The sequence below is a fragment of the Fukomys damarensis genome, unplaced genomic scaffold, assembly GCF_012274545.1.
Source record: "Fukomys damarensis isolate Sample0158 unplaced genomic scaffold, DMR_v1.0_HiC HiC_scaffold_29, whole genome shotgun sequence".
Taxonomy (NCBI): Eukaryota; Metazoa; Chordata; class Mammalia; order Rodentia; family Bathyergidae; genus Fukomys; species Fukomys damarensis.
Window position 1 is genome coordinate 3436090 of NW_022900941.1, and position 6704 is coordinate 3442793.

Genomic DNA, 6704 nt, shown 5'->3' on the forward strand with positions numbered 1-6704 from the left:
TTTGTCAACAGCGCACCAGGAGGGAGGGATACTGCAAGGCAGCCTCTGTGGAGCAGGCTCTTTTTCCAACCTCTGACAGAAGGCTCTGCTTTAGTGAAAGGTGTGCTAGTCATGTCCTGTTGATGGGGATTCAACAGGACAGTGCTCAGACCCTGCCTGAGAGAACAGAGCTCAGGAGGCTGACAACTCATTAATGCTGTTCCCAGAGACAGTAAACAGTCGCACTTCAATTACTTTTAAACAAAGACCAAGACAAGCACAGGGACTGTGTGCTTTCCCAGAAATCTTACACCCTTCTCTGACGTATAACTGAAAAATGAAAGAAAACTGGGATATGCTGGGAAGTTTGCCTGTGACACTCAATGAGTTTGATTTAAAAATTCATTACTTATAGGATAAATATTTGTTTTTTAAGAAGGGAGAACATGTAGAGGACATAAGTTTTGTTTCTACTGTTAGGGAGGACAAACTGCTCTGCCTTTTTTTCTTGATTAAAAAGTTTCAGGTTGTTCTGAAGCATGTATTTCTGCTTTGTGAGCCTTTTGGCAATCGATTGTCAAATTCCATGGAAAATTTTGTCTTTTATTAGTCTTGGGTTTAATTTAAAGATTAGTTGGGTGCCACCATTTTAGAGATCTTTTTATATTTATTCTAGAATTTTAAATTTTTAAAAATTCAACTTGACCTTTATAGAAATAATTTTTTATAGAAAGAACATGGTATATATCTCTCTGTATTGCTTTCCAGATTTGTTAGTCATTTGTCCAAGTACCATGTATTGGTAAGGTCACTTTTTTCTAATTCATTTGATCTAATATTATGTTTTATACCAAATTTTTACTTATTTTCTTAGCCTTTTTTTCTATTTCTTAGACTTTCCTTTCTTTAATGTCTCTCTTCTATTCATGTACAAGAGTTAAACTTATAATTATTGTACACATAATCTCAAAAATCATCTTTAGAATTATTCTGGCTATACTTTCATGTTCACTTTTCTATATAAACTGTTGATGTCTATTTTCTACTACTTCTCCATTCTCTAAAATATTCTTTTAACATAAATGTATAGTTATGGATTTATAGATAGGATTTTGACAGCTTCATAGATTTATATGGACTTATAAGTTTAAAAAGTTTTGATAGCTTTATCATATTGATGATAAAATGGAATATGTCTTTCCATTCATTAAAATATGTGTATGCTTTACCATTCCCACTGACACCTGGAAAATTTCTTCATACAGCACTAACACTTTCATTAATTCTTGTATTTTTATTCTTTGTTGCTAGTGTAATTATATTCTTTTTCTCATTGTGTTTTCTAAGTGGTTGTTTTTTTATTGTAGTTCATAGCTACAGAGTGATATCATCTGTTGATTTCATAATCACCTACTTGACTGAGTTCTCTTTGTGTTCAGCTAAGTCTCTTGAACTCTCTAGATATACTCTTTTATTTTGTCAAATGACACGAATTTTGAATTCTTTCTAGTTTTATGGCCCATCTTTATTTCTCTTACCTACCTGCTCTGGCTATGAGCTCTAGAATAATGATAAAAACTAGAAGGAGGATAGTCAGTTTTGTTGTGTTCCTGACTTTAATGAGGATGCTTTTAGTGTTTAACTAGCTTGGGTAATGTTGGCTTTTGACTTAACTTACTAATGATTTTAAACTTAGAAATGGATATTGAATTTTATTTTAAAATCACTTGTCCAGCAGCTACAGAGATATCTTTGCTTTTTAATTATTAGTAGTGTTACATCAGGGATTGATATCTATGTAGTCCTGTATCTATGTCATTCATGATGCCTTGGATGTACTTAACTTAGGTATTAACAGTAACATTTGATAGTGAATTTTGCTGATGGCTTAAGTCCTTGTGTTATTTTTCTTATATCTTGATTTTTGTAGTGTGATATTTTTATAAATATAATCTGAGGATGTTTAGTGTTTATGTTCTGGAAAAGTTTCCAAGGCACTCAAGTGATTTGTTAGCTGAAGGACAGACAGAACTCTTTTGGAACCCAGTGAAGTCTAGTATCATTTTTCCCATTCCTCTGCATATTGTATATCCTGTAAATTCATGGCTAAATCTAAGACTTCACCAAACTTACTTTAGATTTTATTTTTGTAGGACTACTTAGGATTATAGGGAACTCCCATTAGGAATGTCTAAGTTTTCTTCAGTTGTTAGAAGTTATTGATAATCATTGTCTATATGTATTAACTTCCTGAGTATTCCAAATTGCTGATATCCATATTCCATCATTTTGTATTATTTGGATTATTAAATAATGTTGTATCATGTGGATTATTAAATAATTTACCAAGTGTTCCTAGTTTATATTATAAGAAAATAATATTTAGGGAAGTTTCTCTCAGAAGAAGAGTTGTTTTACTACTATTAGTTCAAATGTTCTCAGGACTTTATTCTACTGAGTTAACATTTTAAAACATCTAAAGGTTACTTTGCAAGTTTGTACTGATATTTCAATTCTAGTAATGAACCATGATAGTGATGTATTTTCTTCATTTCTTACCACCATCTGCAAAATGAGTCATACTGACCATGTTTACAGTACTAACAAAGAGGTTTAAATGTATCTATTATTTATATCCTCATGGTATATATTGCTGAGCAGAAGCATGAAAAAATTACTCTTTCCAAGTAACACAGAATAGTATCTTTCTGCATAGTTGTACTATCAAATAAGCATTTAGTTTGAAACATTTGTTAGTTAAGTTTTTGTAAAGATCTCTTTTAAATTTAAATTGGTATTGTGACTATGTTAGTTACATATAAGAACAAAACCAAATTAAAAAAATTTTTTTGAAAAAATTTTGTCTTTTTTCCATTTCATTCCCTTTCTCACAGTGTAGGTAGTCACATTAAAAATTATGTTGACCATATATATTCAAATTTAGCCAACAAGATTTTCTTAGGGGGTTGTCTTTTCTCAGTAGGAAGCCTTGTATTTTCTTCTAAATATATTTAAAGTTATACTGATTTTGGACTCTGAAAATACAGAATGGTGAGCAAGTACATTTTTATTATTTTAAACCACCAAGTCTGGGGTGATCTGTTACAGTAGTCACGGGAAACTAATGCATTGTAGTGTTTTCTTTTTGCGTTATTATGGACAGTTCTTTGGACAATCTTGATCAGTTGCTGTCCCTACATGTTTTTATTTTTCTTTAAATAATCCAGGAGTGGAGTTATTGGGTCTTATAGAGGTTTCTAGTGGACACATTGAAGAACTGGCAAACTATTTTTCAAGTGTATGCACCATTTTATGTTTCCAAAGACAAAGAATAAAGATTTCAATTTCTCCATGTTCTCATAAACACACAGCATTGTTTTTCTTTTCCTTGTAGCTGCCATAGCTGGTGTAGGGTAGTTTCTCACTGTGGTTTTGGTGTGCATTTCCTGATCAGTGGTGATGATAAGCATATTTTCCTGTGCTTACTGGTGATATGTATCGTCTTTTTAAAAGTAATTAAATTTATATGTTTCTGATACATAATGCATACATTTGTTATAGGAAGTTGGTGCATATATGAATGGGATCTGGATTCTTTTTACTTCTCCCCCCTTCTCCTCCATTCCTGCTCTTCCTACTTAGACCCCCTTTCCAGCTCTGCAAAAATCTACCTCCCTGTTTTCTATCATCTATCTTTAATTTTGCTCATTAAATTACTTATTTTTTGGTTTTTTCAGATAAAAGAAACTATGCACTATTTAACATCCTCTGATTTATTTCACTTAACATTCCACTCTCAAGGTGCATCTATTTTTCTATACATGGCTTAAATTTACCTTTCTTTATAATGAATATTACTCATAATTTCTAGATTATTAATATTTACTAATTGACAAGGTATAGTTTATTATATTTTTATTTTATTCTTCATTCAACATTTATTGTAAACATTTAAAAGTTATCTTTTTTGTTTAATTGGTGCATTTTGAGATACATAAATAAGAATTACATTCGTTTTGGGAAATACATATTGCATTTTGATCGTTTTTAATACCATTTCCCTCCATTTTTCCACTCTCCCTTCTTCCCCTATTCCATTCTTCATTTCCAAGAAATGCATCTCCTTGTTTCCTACTATATCTCCCTTTTTTACTCTTAAATTTATTTATATTTTGGATTTGTCACGTAAGAGAAATCATGTAATAATTAAATTCTCATGTCTGACTTATTTAACTTAACATTATGATCTTGAATTCAACCCATTTTCCAATAAATGATTTCAATTTATCTTTTTTGTGTCTAATACACCCCTGAATGAGCATGTCACGTCTTACTTATCCATTCACCTGTTGGTCAGCTGCTAGGGGAGATCAACAGATATGGTGAATGCTTAAATTGTAAAATTGTATTACACTCAAAGACATTGCCAATAATGATGATAAATGTATGTTCAAAGTGAAGAAACCTATTTTGAGTTTTTGGAGTAGTTTAAGGGGGGTGAATAGTAATGCATCTTTTACCGCAATACATTTTAAAATTTTAAGTATGAATTGTATTTTGTGATCATCCATGTTGATCCAATGTTTATGGCACTTTTTGTTAAATAAAAACATTAAGGTGTTTCCTAATCCCCCTGTACACAACATCTAGGGCCATGAGGTTTCTGGCTCTTTTGCAAAGATATGAAATGACCATGAAAAACAAATGTTTTATGCAGGCACTCAAGCAGTGGCACAGCATAAGTACAGACACTTTGGATAGAGGACTTCCAGAACTGCTTCAGAAAGTGCAAACCATGATGGGATAACTGTGGGCCAAGTCCCTCGTGGGGAGTATTTTGAGGGAGATCACTGGCAGTATATCTTTAACTGGAAGAATTACTTTTGAAATTTAAACGTTATTTATCGCACCTCATAGTTTGCTTCATAATTTGTCAGTGAAGAACTGCACTTCTGTGAAGATGGGTGTGCACTTATTTCTATAGTAGCATGTCCTTAACTCTGTCAGGAAAACACCCAGGAACAGTATGATGGAACTTATAGTTTTAGTTTTGTGAGGAATCTCCACACCATTTTCTGGAATGGTTGTACTAGTTTATATTCTCATGGAGCAGGGATCCTTTTCCTCACATCATTGCCAACGGTTATTTTTTTGGTGTTCTTACTGACAGCCGTTTTTAGCTCAGTAAGATTGAATTGTTTTATTTGCAGTTCTCTAATTCCTAAAGGTATGGAACGTTGTTTTCCAGTCATTACTGATCATTTATTCTTCTAATTTTGAGACATGTTTACTAATGCCATTTCCCATTTTTGACTGGATAATTTGTTTCTTAGGGCATACTTTTTTAGTTCTTTATATATTCTAGATATTGAAACTCTATCAGAATATTATAGACAGCTAAGTTAGGTGGGCCTCGAGGGAGTCAGTGCAGAAGATGACATTACAACTGTGGTGGGAGGCACATCTGTGGAAGGCTAGGCCTCCAGATAAAGATGGAATGAGCAGGCCTCTGCAAGGGATAACCAATAAGTTAAAGATTACACTATAATTGATATCACCTGGTCCAATAAAGTCTAGATAGGTCTAAAAAGGTCTTTGTTCTTTCCATGTACCTTGCTACATGACTTGTTTCCCCACTGGATCATTGGTGAAAAAGCAGCTACACTTGTAATCTTATTGGTTGGTCATAGTTTTGACCCATGTTATACCCACCGCATGATTTTGTACCCACTTGGTGATTTTGCTCTATAAACTTCCTTTGAGAAGTGGATTCATTGGCAACCCACTTTTGGATCCCTTCTATCTCTTAGGAACTATCTCTCTCAATAAATTTCTTCCTTTCTTAACCTCTGTTGTTCCTTAGAATTCATTCTTTGACTTTGGTTAGCACGAACTTGCATATTTGACATTTAGCAGGTTGGGAGTTGCATTTTCCCCCAAACGAGAACAGTAGCTAGCATTTTTTCTTTTTGCCCATTCTAAGGGTTGTCTCTTCATTCTTTTGATTATATCCTTTGCTGTGTAGCTTTGTAATTAAATATAATCCTATTTGTTGATTCTTGATATTATTTCTTATTCTGTTGCATTCTGTTCAGCAAGTCTTTGCCTATGCCTATGTCTTCAGATGTTTCTCCTATTTTATCTTCCTTCAGTTTCAATGTTTCTGATTTCATATCTAGGTATTTGATACATTTTCATATGATTTTAGCAAAGAGCGAGAGATATGGATCCAGTTTCTTTCTTCTGTATGTGGATAGCCAATTTTCCCAGCACCGTTTATTAAAGAGATTATTCTTTCTCCAGCATATGCTTTTATACCTTTGTCAAAAGTTCAGATGAGGGGCTGAGGATTAAGCTCAGTGTGCCACCACCTGCCTCACAAGTGCAAGGTCCCAAATTCAATGCCTGGTTCCCAAAACCAAAGCAAAGCAAACCAAACCTAAAAAAAAAAAAACCAAACCAAAAAGTTCAGATGGCTGAAGATACATGGGTTTGTTTCTTTGTCTTCTATTCCATTGGAATATGTGTCTAATTTTGTGCCCATGCCATGATGTTTTTGTTAATTTTGCTTCCTAGTATAATGTAAAATCTGGGATTTTAAGGTCCCTTGCTTTGTTCTTTTGCTTAGAATTGCTTTGCCTATTCTGGGTCTCACCTATTTATGTATATCTATCTATCTATATAAATATATATTTTATATTTATATTTTATAAATAATTATATTT